The sequence below is a fragment of the Brachycentrus maculatus genome, unplaced genomic scaffold (genome assembly GCF_059751285.1).
Source record: "Brachycentrus maculatus isolate JH-2025_06_01 unplaced genomic scaffold, ASM5975128v1 h1tg000032l, whole genome shotgun sequence".
NCBI lineage: Eukaryota > Metazoa > Arthropoda > Insecta > Trichoptera > Brachycentridae > Brachycentrus > Brachycentrus maculatus.
In genome coordinates this window covers 841,205-857,315 of record NW_028280786.1, presented here as the reverse complement: position 1 = coordinate 857,315, position 16,111 = coordinate 841,205, and the positions used below count along the sequence as shown (strand labels likewise).

At 31.1% G+C, this 16,111-nt stretch overlaps 1 protein-coding gene across 8 annotated transcripts in view; it reads left to right on the top strand.

The window, feature by feature from the left end:
* The window catches only part of LOC148312788 (matrix metalloproteinase-2-like), a 440,260-nt gene that overhangs the window by 92,351 nt on the left and 331,798 nt on the right, over positions 1-16,111 (top strand). The gene's annotated exons all lie outside the window — the stretch shown is intronic.

The window sequence follows — 16,111 nt, the reverse complement described above, 5'->3', positions numbered from 1 at the left end:
CATTGAAATATTCAAAACGTATTTTTTTACATTTATTAAAGACCACATTATCTTAACATCATAAAATTTAAGTTTGTTTTTATATTCCCGATTGAGAAAACTAGTGAATGAAAATTCTATGTTAAATGCAATAATTTTCAAATACGTAAATATTCATTTTCATATTCAGACTCCACTCTGAATATTGATGAATCGCTTTTTTATTGTTTGACATACAAAATGTCGGTCACATTTAATTAATAATATTATTTTTTCATTGAAAATAATAAATAATTTCTAAATGTGTGTCAGGGCAATAGGGAGAAGGTAGTGCGATAAGATGACAATATCTTAATATAAGGCAGAAGAAGGGCATGATTGATTTATTAAAAACATAAATAGATTCTTTGTCCTTATCCTTGTAAAAAAACATAGTTTGTATGTATTTGCCAATGAATGATTAGGTTAATAATTTTCAATTGTAGTTTAATGCTTTACTTTCAATGTGATGACAATCAGCCATAAGGTAACATTTTATAAAAAACAGCGCTTTATAACTTATCTAAAATAATAATTACTTTTAAGATGCAGTACCGAGACTCCATAATAAACAATTTCTCTAATTTTTTCATAATCTGGAATAAACAATATTCATAATTATATAATTCTAATACATATTATTGATTATATTCATTTCAACAATGACGAAGAAGTCAATAAGATGGAAATATGGGTTTTTACAGGTCTTATAACCCATCATCTGCTGGTTTTAGTTAATTTTTATATACTGTGTAACATTCATAAATGTAATCATGATTGTGTTTGCATATATGACATATCGTTCACTCCTTTCAATAACGTCATAAATAAAAAATCGTGAATTTTCAGTTGCGCATGTTTTCAGAATGCCCAGAAAATGTACTATATCCCAGCAAAAGCGGCATATTTTTAACTTAATATTTACCCGCTGCACAGTAAAAAGTTTAATAAGTGGCTTGATATTTATTTTTCATACATTTTATCATATTCTTAATTTTTAAAAACGACCTCCTGAAAAATCAAGTTTTTTGATATTTGACGTTGTTGAAAGGAGTGAGCAAAATGACGTTTGCATGGACATTTTTGACAAGAATATTTCACTTTTTCACATACAAATCTCATCAATGCCATATATATGTCATAATTTCGTGTCAAGAAATGGACAGGTGATACTTTTATCATTATACTCGTATGTGAAATCCTTTTTGAACTAGAAAGCACTAAACTTATTATTTGACTAGATTTCTAGGTTGAATGTGCTTATGCATAGTACACAGTTTAATATGAACATGTAATAATGAAATTTACACAAAATATTGTTGCACGGAATTTAAAATACAGTAAGTTATAGACGGTTTCCATGAAATACTATAGTAAATCGAGGGCACAGCCGGGTAAAAACAAAGCCAATTAATAAATAAGTCATTATTTCTACATGTTTAACTAGTCTCTCTGTTTTACTGTCATCGTGATATAGGGGAGAGTGCCCATGGATGGGACGTTTTTGATTTTGCCTCTCTAGTTCTTCTCTGTAAAATAAATCACAAAAAGTAAACGTGGTTTCTCGTTATTCAATCTTTTAGCTACAAATATGCCTTACTTTGTTTTCTAAAAAAATTAACCTAACTACCTGAAAAATCGATTTCAAATAATGTCCTAAAATGTCCCATTCATAAACACCCTCCCATGAGTGGGACACCAGTACACCATGAATGGGACATTAATTAAAATGCAAGATCGATGGAAAAATCATATTTTAAAACAAAAATAATCGGTTGACACATTCGTATAATACGTAGACGCATACAAAAAAAATATCATTCAACATTTTTGTAACATTTTTGTCAAAAAAAGGTCAGATTTCTTAATATTCCAAAATTTTCACGGGCCACATAATTTACATTTAAGCCATTGCATATCACTATATTGGTTTTCTCCTTCACATACGTGACACTAATTATCCTGCATTCCTTTTATTTTCGTCAGTGATACACCTTCTATTTCAACTGATTTATCTGAACTGATATCTCTGTCATCACTCATTGAAATCTCTTCTATGAGTTTTTTTTAACTCTTTTAGCGTTAGGCTTATTTTTTGGTCTATCTATAGGTTTTCGTTGTCCATTCTTCATTAATTGTATTTTCAAAAACCTGCCCTTTTCTGGAGTGTCAGAGATTATACTTGATTTCCCCTTTCTGATTTTTTTCTGTACTGTAGAACATATTCTTCCACCTGAATTTAAATGCGTGGAAAGCATTTCTTCTCGCTTCAGAGTAAACTAACTAACTAAGAAAAACGAACTAACCATCACGCCGCTTTCCCGCAGGGGTAGACAGAGAGAATAGAACGCCATACCACATTTTTTTTTTTGCAAACGGTCTTCGCCTCTTCCACGTTCATGCATCTCCTCATATATACCCGCTGATTGTTACGACTCCTAACTTGACCACCTTCAAGTACTAGGCATACCTGATCGTGCCATGTTTTTCTCGGTCTTCCTCTGCTCCTTTTTCCAATTATATTCGCCTCATAAATTTGTTAAACCGTTCTTTTCTCACTCATTCGTTCTACATGTCCAAACCATCTTAACACACCTTTCTTAATTTTATCGATAATGCTTATCTCAGCATTGCATTCCTTCCTTATTTCACAATTCGAACATCTATCTATCATACATCGTTTTGTCGCACATTCTTCTGAGAAATCGCATTTCGAATGCATTCAGTCTACTTTCATCCTTCTTTTGCCAACTCTATGTTTCACTTCCATACATTAGAGTTAGAACCAGGACTTCGTTGTGCACTGCCCGTTTAGCTTCCGCTGATAGGCTCTTTTATTTCCTATGCTAGGTGTATGTAAAAATATCTAACCACTAGAAATATCAGCCTTTACTTGTTTAACATGTCTATAAAGAGAAGATTTTCCTAATGCATATGTCTTTGCAACCAACCTAATATTTTGCTTTTTATTTAAAACCTATTCTACAGCAGCTTCAATTTGAACGTTGGTGATGTGTGTTCTTGGCATTATAACCTAAAAACAATATAATGTTTACAATGCGTGTAGTACAAAAGAGTACAAACGATTTTCAATGTAAATAAAAAGTATTCGCCATGAATGGGACAATTTTCCCTTGAGTGGGACCGTCCCATTCATGATCACTGCACGCGTCCCATTCAAGGAAATCCGTGATTTTTAGAAAAATAGATAAATCGATACATTTATACTAAAGTAAATTTGACGAAATTTACTTTATAATATCCTGAGAGAACCGACTTAAATAATTGTATATATCAATTGGACCACTTATCATAACTTGTGTGTACAAACAAAATCAAATAACAGTATATAATTTACTTTTTGACGCAAAAAAATTGTAACACGTCTTACTCGCTTCACTGTCAGTCGAGAACTAAGGTTTGAGAATTAATCTGTCTCATATCGTAGCGTTAATGTTGGGTAATTTTTATTTTTTTTGTAACAATAGTTTGGGCTGGAGGACGATTGTCCCATTCATCCTCTGTCCCACTCATGGGCACTCTCCCCTACCACTTTTGTAGACGATGTAAGTCAGAATTACAAATTACGTAAAAAATATTCCACGCCTCTAAAAAAAATCACGATGTACACTGAAGTGTGAACCGAAACACAGGCAATCAGGAAAGTGGTACGTAATTTCACGGCTTCAACCAAACTATACATAATGAATGCCATACAAATTAGTAAAAACCTGTTTTAAGCCCGCAAACCTTTAAGATTTAATGTTTTCAATAGGTACAACATTTTGAGTGTGTCCAAATACTTGTTCAGAAAATCTGGATTATTTCCAATTAAAGGAGTTATTTTCATATTATTTTTTGACATCTCATCAAAGATGAAGAAGAATTTTACATCTCACCAATAGATGTCTCTAGTGAAGTTCTAGTGATTCAAGAACAAGGTTTCTAAATTGGTTCATATATATAGAACTTCCAAGAATTTGAGTAGTGTGGTTGTCAATAATGGGTAGAATTGGTGAATGTTACACGTGTGTAAAGTGATCACTTAAACCAGCCGATGACGGTCGTCAGCCCCGTAAATGCCCAGACTTCCATATTCTTCTTCATCTTTGATGAGATGTCAAAAAATAATTTCAATAGGTTATAAATTTATTATAAAATATAAACGTTATATTTAAAGTACCAATTCATCTGCGAAATCTGTATTTATCGTATCTATTTATTACCGAGGGTAGTGATTTATAGGAATACAACGTACTTGAATTTATTTTCTAGCACATAATAGCAATTTGAGCCCCGATTTGTAGAAGCATTCACCCCTAGTTCATCTCCGGGGGATTGATAACGGGATACGTTATGGCTTCCGAAACGTTTAAAGAATACAAGAGGGTGTTTTGAAGTAGATATAGATTAGATAATAAAATAGAAAATGAACAAAAATGCTGAAAATATATCTCTAAATACAAAATACCTACAAAAAAGTTTGTATTTTAGTTTAATATTAGAATCATTTTAAAGATTCACAGTGAAACTTATTTTTATTAAATTGAATGAAACTTAAGTTTAGTACTAAAATTTCTTGGTGGAACCGCATTTTATATAAAAGAAACAACATTGTCGGGCTGTGGTCCCGTGGTTAGTGTCGCGGACTCTTGATTCAGAGTTTCTCGGTTCGAACCCACTCTACCACAATTTGCTACCTATTTCTAATAATGAGCCGCTTAGACTCACGGAGTAGTATGAAATTTAAGTATATTAGTAAGTAATAAAAACAAAAATGTTCCTCTTTTTTTAAAAAAAACCAATAATATAGTTTTTTTTCCGCTTTTATTGTATTGCTAAAACTGGAAAAACTATTTTCTTTTTGTGTAGCGTTCCGTCCTCTCTGCTTACCCCAGCGTATCAAAAAGTTGAATAAATAAATCGTTTAAGGGGTCTTTTTTCAACGTTAAATATTCTATTCAAAACCCCTATTCGCATCCGATGGTGCAAAAGGCATTGCATCATATAAACGCGTGTTATCTTAAACGTTAACACGTGAAGGAACGGTAATCAGCCCTCAGTTTCAGGTACCAGTCCAGGGTAATATTGTCCAGGAAAAAATCACTTTTATTTATTTGACCCAGCCTGGAAATAAAACCCAGGACCTCCAGTGCGGTAGCCGATCGCGCTGACCACTACACTACGGAGGCGGATAAAACGCCATGTCAAATATACGCATTTTCACGTTTTTAATTATATTATACTTTTAGGTAAGTACATGTATATGGTGTTAGCATTTAATGTTCGTTTAATTCATTTTAATTACTTTTTACTCTTAATTCAAATATTTTTTCACGATCTTTACAACTTTCAGAGTACCTTTCTCTAGATGAGGAATTTCACTTCCTTTCTTCTCAGTAAAATCCTCAATCTCGATTCGTTTCTTCTCCCTTACTCCCTTTCCAAACTTATATCATTTGTATTCGTCTAGCTAGAAGCAAAGGCGCCATTTTCTTTTATGCTATGTAATTTCGTGTCTCCCATGAATACATTCCTTTTAAAATAAAATATGAATTTTGCCACTGAAAGGATTTTCTTTTGAGTTTCGGTTGAACCCGCCAAAATAAATACAAAAAATTGATTGCCAATATTTCTTCAATCAAAGACGATGAATTTTATAAATGGTAAATGAAGTCAATTCGAGTCGGGCTGTTATCTTCTGGACTTCGAATCAAAAACCCGTCGTATGATTTCTACTTCATCACAATTTGGCTTTACTGAAAACAGTATTACGAATAAATTCAAATTATGTACGTTTATTTGACATCTTAATACTGATAAATAAGTTTTTCAGATGAAAATATTGAGTATTTAATAAAAAAATACTAAGTAAATACCACTATTTCTTAAAATCTAATGTGACGCGTGTTTTGATGCATTCCGCATCATTTCAAACACCGTATGAATGCGGAATGCATCAAAACACGTGTCACAGTAGATTTTAAGAAATAGTGCTATTTAGTAAGTTTTTTTTAAATTTAAAATATGTAGATAGGTTTTACCACAAAGTGATTGCCGAAACAACAAATGAGAAAATATTGAGGTCTGGATGTTTATAGATCTATCATTGGGTGGTTTATGTGATGACTTTATACATTCTGTAATATTAAAAATTCTATCCATGGTTACCATTAAACCACCTTACCAAAATTAAAAAAAAAGTAATGTTTTTGCACTGATTAAAAATGTCAGATATATTTTACATTAATATTATCTTTTTCATTACCTCTACCATTTATGGATGAACTTTTGAATTTCAGTAAGCAGAATTGAAACCATTGTTTGTGAATTTGCTCTTAATTGCGAATTAAATTTTACATATTCATTCAGTTGCTAATACCTATGAACATTTTAACCCTCAAAATATTAGGAGTTAATAAGAATAGCTTTTTTCAATACAATGAATGTTTTTTTTTAATGTAAAACACGTTGATCGGGTATATAAAAGTATACGAGTATATATATTTTTTTAATACGTGTTGTACGTACAAATGGATACACAGTCAACATACATTACATTCCAGTTTAATATTCCTTTTATACAGCTTTATTTTACTATATAGGTTAAGAAGGTAATATTCAGAAATATCACGTAAGCTTTCATCCACTCAGACTTCAGTTAGGGTTAGGAGCTTTTGAAGCGACGTTCGTTGTCTTTAGTTTTATCGTCTTTCCAAAGCGCTAAAAACATTAACGTACACAACTTCGATAGTATCATACATAAAAATAAATCTAGTAAATCTATTTAATCCATCTTACAAACTAAATTACATAGTCTTTAATGTAGAATTATAACAGTATTTTTTTTTATTTATTTGAACTGTTTAATTATAAGCCGGCTTATTAGAATAAAGCAACATCTACCACCATTTAAAAAAAAAACAAAACTTTATAAAATTAAATTGCAACTTTGTTTTTAACCACTTTCATATTTGGTACTTTTCTCTAACCGGTTTCGAAAAGAACCTTGTCATCTACCGGTTGGAAAAAAGTACCAATAAAAAGTGGTTGGAAACAAAGTTTTCGTTTTATTCTACGAAGTTTTATAAAATGTGCCACCGAGTATCTGTGAGAAATATTTTTTAAAAAAAAAAGCAAAAAATTACAGACCATTTTTACTGGTAAAAGTTTGTATCTTTTAAAGCTTTTTAGATAAATAAGCAAATAGTAGATGTACAAATTCAACGGGCTGATACATAGTATATCAGCGGGTTGTCATCATGCAATAAAATTACTCTAGACTCTAAATGGTTGAAAAGTAATAATTTTAAATAGATTTCATTTAAAAATATTTGTTACTACATAATTGAATAAAATTATAATAGATTAACAATACGTTTTATATCATCAATTTTGGTATTAATGTCGTTTTATTTATGTAATAAATAAACGTTTAAAAAAAATACAGGTAGTACAGCCAAATAAAAAAAATGCGTAGAATCTTGGTAAAAGGAATTTGGATAAACCCCACTTTCTTGGCATCGTCTGAATAGATGTAAAAGGCGCCAACGCTCCTTCCAAGTTCCATGACAAATATTTGTTCCAGAACGAAGGCGAAGTGCAATTTAGCGTGTTCTGACATATTGGTTTTTCCAGAGTAAACACTCATTTCCTCCTTCTACGGTAGATGCCTCCTTTTTATTCTACTTTTCTACTCCCCTTATCACTATTAACATATTTCTTTTTATATTTTAAAATCTTTTCTCTTATACTCGTATTTTTCGTATTAACTGTCAGTTCCGATTGAGCAACTTTGAAATGTTAAAAACATCTTTAAAAAAAACTTTATGAATATTGTATGAATTTTGTTTTAATTGCGACGTATATACATGTTACGTGACCATTCCAGATAACATACTTAATCTGATAGATATGTTTAAAAAAACTTTTCTCTTATATAACGGGGAACGGTTATAACGAGCAAATTCAGTCGGTCTTTTCATCCTCGTTATAACCGAGTTCGACTGTAATTTAATTACACAGATTTTTAAAGGTCCAAATTATCAATTTTAATTTTTGGTCATTCTATAAAAAATGGTTCAGTATTGGTATCTTGTCAATATATAGAGGGGTTCAAATGAAGGCATTTAACCGGTCTATTATTTTTCCAGCTCTACGTTTTAATCTACAACGATGTGATTAACATATATGATTAGTCAAACAGGTTTATACTTCCAAAATAACGTAAGATGTTATTAAATTCTTATAACTCAATTATGGTTGTTAAGATTATTTTATACAGGTATGAGCACCAAATGAAATACAATTATTACTTTTTACTTAACTAAATATATTTAAAAATATATAAAATTATTATTTTATTAATTGATTCGTTAATAACTCTGTGGTAATATTTAACCACTATAAATTAAAGTGTTACTTGATAAATGCCACTATTTTATAGAATATATTGTGACACCTGTTTCGATTCCACAGCATACGATGTTTGAAAATGATGGAGAATGCATCGAAATACGTGAATCAATAGATGTAAAAAAATATTAGTAGTTACCAAGTAAAGCTTAAATAAAAAAATGTTATTTGTTCTTGAAATATTAAAATCAAACACTGATTATGACAGTAATTGGTAAATGCCATAACAAGGCAAAAAAATAAATAAAACACACTTTACTTGACTTTAAAAATCAGTGTTTGATTATATAAATACAAAACACAGTACAAATTAAACGTCAAATCTATAAATAAATGAAGATTATTTATTATTCTTAAAGAGCATTAAAAGCATTTCAGGGGGTAGGTGAAAACTTTTACATAATATTCTCAATATTATTAATATTTAAAGCATTTACTTTTTGGCTAGTCATTTTCATATTTAAATATTTTTTTACAAAAATGTTTATAATATTTATAAATAACCACTCACCGAGATTTTTGTGTCTACCAGTTTTGAGACGCACCCGTCTCTTCGTCAGGACTATCACTACACACATAATGCAAACAATACTACCCGTCACTACCATAGGACTATTTACACACTTAAAACTACACAAAATGTTTAACGCGTGATGTGCTTAATAGTGCTATGGTAGTATTGCTTGTATGCTGTAGTAGTGATTGTTCTAACGAAGAGTCGGGTACGTCTTGAAACCGGCAAACATAAAAATCTCGGTGAGTGGTTACATACTAATATTTCTAAAAATAAAAAATTTAAAAGTATTTTTATTTATTTTCTTGATGTTTTTCGCAGATACTTTGTGGCATATTTTATAAACTTTATAAAATAAAACAACTTTGTTTTAACCACTTTTTATTGGTTCAATTGTACCAATAAAAAGTGGTTAAAATAAACATTTACATATGTCCACTCTCACAGTTTTATTACGTTCGGTTCCCTTAGATTTTTAGCACATCCACTGTTATTTAATTTAAATTCACCGCAAGGTATCAGAGTAACGTCCCAACGCCGACGGCTGGCGGAATATCCCCGCCCGCCCAACGCCGACGCCCGAGATCGACGCCACTGTAACGACGCCGGCGCCAGTGGCATTGCACGCTGTGACTCATGCCCAGCCTTTTTATTATTCAACTGGTAGTTAAACCCTTAAGGAGGGAGTCTCGAAACGTGCGATTTTATTTAAAGGTGTCTTTGAGACAGCATTTTCACAGAGAAAATGAGGTTATGAGAAAATGGATAACGTACCTAGATAATATCGATGGATAATATATATAAATATATATATATATAAAAAAAATATATATATATATATATATATATATATATATATATATATATATATGTATTTATATATATATATATATATATATATTTATATGTATATATATATATATATATATTTATATATATATATATATATATATACATATATATATATATATATATATATATATATATATATATATATATATATATATATATATATATATATATATAATAGAAGTATAATACAAGCTTTGCGAATTATTCCTTAAAAAAATCTTAATATAACAAAATTAGTTAGTATACCAAATATGGTATCAATTGATCAGGGCAAATTATATATTTAAAAAATTAAAAGTTTGTATTAATCAGACGCTTTTACTTAAAAAACTTAAACAAATTCACTAAAAGTGCTTTTGAACGAGGGTTGTACCTGCTTAATAGAATAATATAACCTTTGACTCGTTTCTTTTGATGCACTTTTTAGCACTGTTATCCTGTTAAGTAAACTCAAAGAGAAACGATCTCATACTTTGAAATACAAAGACGGCAAAGTAAATAGATAAACTCACAAAATGTGTTTAAAACAACAAAATGGATAACACAAAGTAAGAAAGGATTATGGAATACAAATTGAGTGTGAGAGATTAATTACAAATTATTTTTTTTGTAATCTTTTGCAATATGATGTATTTTATTTTAAATGAAGAGGAAAAAAACAGAATGTTTTAAATAGGTCATTAAGGTTTAATTTAGGTATCTTGTATATTTTTGTTTAAAATGGATTCGTAGTACCTACCTGTATCGATAAAACATAGGATATCGAGATACGTTCACATTGTGTTTAAATGTTTTTTTTTCCGAATGTTTTTGTTTAGACGGGAGTTGCATTTATTATTTACCTTGCTTATCAAGTACTATTTTTATCATCAATCAGTGAATTTTCTCCTAGCATTTTTTTTCTTATCTATTTTGGGTAGTAACAGTAGGGATAGTTTAGCGTGGGCCAATCACAAACATCTCAGCATTTGCTTTTTGTTAGGAGAAAACTACGTTAAACTCCTCAGGAGAAGCCGGACTGTTGACTGTCGTCAACAAGCCTTCTGTTCTACTAGAAGAGGGTTCGGCATTTTGTATCCTAGCTCGGTTTATGGTACCAATGTCCTTCATTTTTTATCATGTACATACATGTGATACCACATCTCGTCAAAAGATGTTCCCCAATTGTTACATTAGGCGATTTGGGTATAACATATCGCACGTCGATAAAAAAATGAAGAATAGAAGATGGTTTTATTCTATTTTTTTAGATGGGAATCGCATTTATTATTTACCTTGCTTATTATGTACAAGGTTTATATATCATTTGTTGGATTTTTGTTTCTTCTAGCTAATTTAATATGTTTTTACTTGAATCTGTCTTGGGAACAGGAGGGATAATCTAGTGTGGGCCAAACAGGAACTTCTTAGCACTTGCTCATTGCTGGGAGGAAACCACGTTGCACTCCTCAGGAGAAGGCGGACTGTTGACTGTCATCAGCAGACCTTCCGTTCCACTAGAAGAGGGTTCGGCATTTTATGTCCTACTTTGGTTTATGTTACCAATGTCCTTCACTATTTTCACCATGTAAAGAATAGAAGATATACACAAGGTTTAAGAATAGAAGATATACGCAAGGTACCCTGGACTGGTACCTTGATATGTTATATTCCAATTTTTCAAACTTTAAAGCTAAATTGTTCGAAATCTTATAAACCTAAAAAGGTAATTCTATTCCCTGTCCTTTCCTTTTCTTCTTTTCCTATCACTGCCATCTCCTTTTCTCTTTGCCCCATCCTTGTCTCATGTCTCTTCTTTTACATAGACTTCTCTTATGCATAGTTGTGAAGAACTGTAATTGGAACTTATGATTTTATTTTTTGTATTCTTATTTATCATATATTGTAATTGTTGTTGTTGGAAGGCCAATAAAAAAAAATAATAAAAATAAAAGGCTTAAGATGGGAAAATTTTATAACTATTTTGTTAGTACATAAGTTAAAGTGCAACAAATCTGAAGTCCAATGGAAAGGAAAATTCAATTAAAACTGCACCGGTGCCCGAGCAGAGTTCGGCGTAAAAATGGATTAATTAAAAACACGAAAGGGGCCCTTAAAAGGAATGAGATTGCAAGCAGCGGTTCTTTTAGAGGCCGGCGTTGCAATAGTTTGGTCCTTTTCGGAGCCGGATTGCAATTAACAGCAACTCAATTTCAAGTGCTCTCCGCAAATGTAATTGTACCAAAAACGAGTTAAATTAAAATTTTATTGTTTCATTTCACCAGTTCGCTATTCGGAATTACAGCGGGATTTATGGGAACGGTGGACTTTTATTAAATTTTGCAATTATTGCTGTGCGATTTTAATACTATTATGAAATATTTGTCCGCATCTGTAGATCTGTGGTTCCTATATTTGGAAAGCGTGCATAAACTCGTGGGTTTAATTTCTTACTATTGTACATCATTTTAAATAAGTTAATTTTTATTATTTATTGATTCTCATTTCGGCATTTACTTTGTAAAATGAGATGTTGAAGACATAAACACTTGTATGATACCATTTAATGAGTTTTATTTCATTGCACACAACTAGTTTTGAAAACAACTGTTGTTTAGGCACATAAATGTTTTTTTGGTCGGTATTTTTTCTTTTCATCTGTAGATGAAAACAGTTTTTGAAACTAGTAATGTGTAGTAAAATAAAACTCATTAAGTGATATTATAAAAGTGTTTTATAAGAAGTCGAAACAATCGGCGGGTATGTATGAGGAGATGCATGAATGTGGATGAGGCAAAGAATGTTTGCAAAGACAGAATGGTGTGGCGTTCTATTCTCTCTACCTATCCCTGTGAGGAAGCGGCGTGATAGTTAGTTAGTTAAAATGTGAATTTTTAGTGATATAATTTATAGTTTACATCTGAAATGATACCAGGAGAAAAGGATACCATTATATTCGTGAATTAACCATCAAAATGGCACATTGATCATCTAATAAAGAACTCTGTTCACCAGAGATGAGTCATTATCACAATGATTGTGTCATTATCCCTTAATTAAGTGTAGTAACACTAAATATCAATCCGTTCCTGATTGAACATCGTACGTGTAAAACTAATGAGTGAGTGTAAAGTGACTTGAGCTTACTCTGAATACATATTTTTTTAAAATTTTGATGTGGTTGAAATGTTACATTTCCTTTATTCAAGCACTTACGACTCATTCAATGTTCAAAACTGTTCATTTTGAAAATTGTGGCATACGTTATTCTAGCGGGAATGGCTGGATAAACTCACTTAAGAAAACTGGCGCCAGATTTATAAATTTACATCTTAATTATCTCTTGTTATTCACGTTAAACGTATCTTGTGCAGTCGAGAAGAAAATCTCCACCCGTTTAGATTTTCTATCCCCTGCATCATGTTATATCCTCATTACGTAATTACAGCTGTTTAAAATAGAAGGCACAAGATATTACCCTTAAAAGAAATATTTCAATGAAGAATAATCATTTTCTTTCGTCCTATCGCTCACTCCTTTCAAGAACGTCATAAATAAAAAAAAAAGATTTTTCAGGAGAACGGTTTTAATGTTTAAAAATATAATACAATGTATTAAAAATAAATATCAAGCCACTTATCGAACTTTTTACTGTGCAACAGATCTTTTTAGGTAAACCTGAAGGTTTTTTCTTCATTTTAATTTTTTTTTGTATATTTAAAAAAATTATTTAACAATACCTTTTCTTCAAAATGCAAAAACAACACATTCTGCCCTGTAGCGGGTAAATATTAAGTTAAAAATATGCCTCTTTTGCTGGTATATAGTACATTTTCTGGGCATTTCGAAAACATGCACAACTGAAAATTGTCGATTTTTGATTTATGACGTTCTTGAAAAGAGTGAGCGATATATGAAATGTAGGTATATGTTTTAATATTTAAACTCACCAGAATTTAAACGCGATTGCCCCAAAAATAATAACTGCTTAATTACTGATTATTTCGTGTGTCTACTAACGGACCTGATCTCTAAATACAGCCCATATAAGATACATCACCCATAAGCTAGGGATAAGGAAGGTAACTGTGAAAAAACGTCACAAAACCCAGACTAATAAAAAATAAATATTTATTAAATTTATTTCACAATTAGCGGGAATCGAACCCTCGACGTCAGTTTCGCAGTCGTGCGTTGTAGTCCGCCTCCGTAGTGTAGTAGTTAGCGCATCTGGCTACCGTGCTAGAGGTTCGATTCTCGGGGGGGGGGGGGTGAGAATAAATATGGGTATTGTTACTTTCATATGTATTCAATATCACCCTGGACTGGTACCTAAAGCGCAGGAGTTATCACCTTGTCTTCATTTAATTAACGGTCAAAATAACAATACATCTATATAATGCAGTGCCATATGCACCATAAGGTTCGTATAAGGGTTAGAAGAAGAAGAAAAATATATATTTAAAAAAAACTTTATTGGGCAGAACAGAACTTCCTCATTGAGTAGTAGATACATAATATTCTAGTGCATTGAGTCACTAACTGGCGCTGGTGCATTTATACTTTACACAGTATCAGAAATGGGAGTAAGTCGATATGCGATTCGTCAGTGCATTACGTCTGGTCGGGTCCCGGGTCCAGACTACATTGCACAAGTCATTGCGGTGGTATTTCCGGATGGAAATAGAAAATAAATGCAAGGAAGACTATTTCTGAAAGTATACGCGGCTTTCCTCGCAGCACTTCGGCTACGGCACCCATTACAGTGGTGGGTGGCGGAATAACCAGACGGCCATTTGGATCAAGCTTTCTCCAAAATAAAGTTTGGAACGGTCGATATAATATTTAATGACTTGAAAATGACATTATGTTATTAAAATACCTAATACGCTAGATGACAAATAATCTCTTATTGAATTACTATGTCACAATCCTTATTGATTCGATGCCTCGTGACAAGTAAAAACAATGTTTTAAATAGTCTATATTTACAACATTTTGAGTGTGTCCAAATACTTGTGTGATTTCTTTTCGTTTCTCATGTGTGTGATTATAATCCGGGATTCGGATCTCACATACTAATATAAGAGTTTCTGCTTAATAAAAAGCTTCTTTACATCTCACCAATAGATGTCTCTAGTGAAGTTCTAGTGATTCATGAACAAGGTTTCTAAATTGGTTCATATATATAGAACTTCCAAGAATTTGAGTAGTGTTATTGTCAATAATGGGTAAAATTGGTGAATGTTACACGTGTGTAAAGTGATCACTTAAACCAGCCTATGACGGTCGTAAGCCCCGTAAATGCCCAGACTTCCATATTCTTCTTCATCTTTGATGAGATGTCAAAAAATAATAGTCTATATTTAATGACTCAAAAAACACATTGTATTATTAAAAAATAATTATCTGCAAAAAAGATGCCTGAAAAATAACTAACACGCTAAATGACGAAGTATCCCCTATTGAATTAAAATATCACAATCCTTATTGATTCAATACCTTAGTCAAAACATAATAAACATAATTTTTAATGGTCGATATAATGTTTGATGGCTTAAAATCCATTGTGTCATCGAAAATTAATTATCCGCATTAAAGATTCCTGAAAAATAACTTATATGCAAGTTAACGAATTATCCCTTATTTAATGAATATATCACTATCCTTATTGATTCAATGCCTTATGACTAGTCTGAAAAAATCAATAATTATTGTATCGATTATTTTAAACAAAAGTTTGAAAAAGTCGATTTGATGATTTAAAAATGACATGATGTCATGGGAAATAAATGTTCTGTATTTGATAACTGCATTAAAAAATTACGCTGTACGTCTGAAAAATAAACGCTTGATGACGAATCGTTTCTTATTGAATTAATATATCACTATCTTTATTGATTAATTGCTTAGTGACAAGTCAAAATAATGTTTTAAATTACCGATATTTGAAGATTTAAAATGATATTCTGTAATTGAAAATTGATGATCTCTATTTGGTATCCACAATAAAGATGCCTGAAAAATAGCTAATACGCTAGATGTGAATCATCCCTTTTGGAATTAATGTTATGATTTATATTATGATTGAATGCCTAATGCCTAGTTAAAAAATGATTGAAATGGTTGATAAGTGTTTATATATTTCCGGTTTTTGTATAAATGTAAATGTTTTTTTAATAATTAAATTATTTTTTATTTACATTTAAAAATCAAAAAAAGGTAAAACGACTCATTCTTATATATGTTTAAAAATATATTTATGTCAATATTTTATTTGCCTAACTAACGCTAAGAGTTATGCGATAGTTTTGTTGTTGATTTTTGATGTCC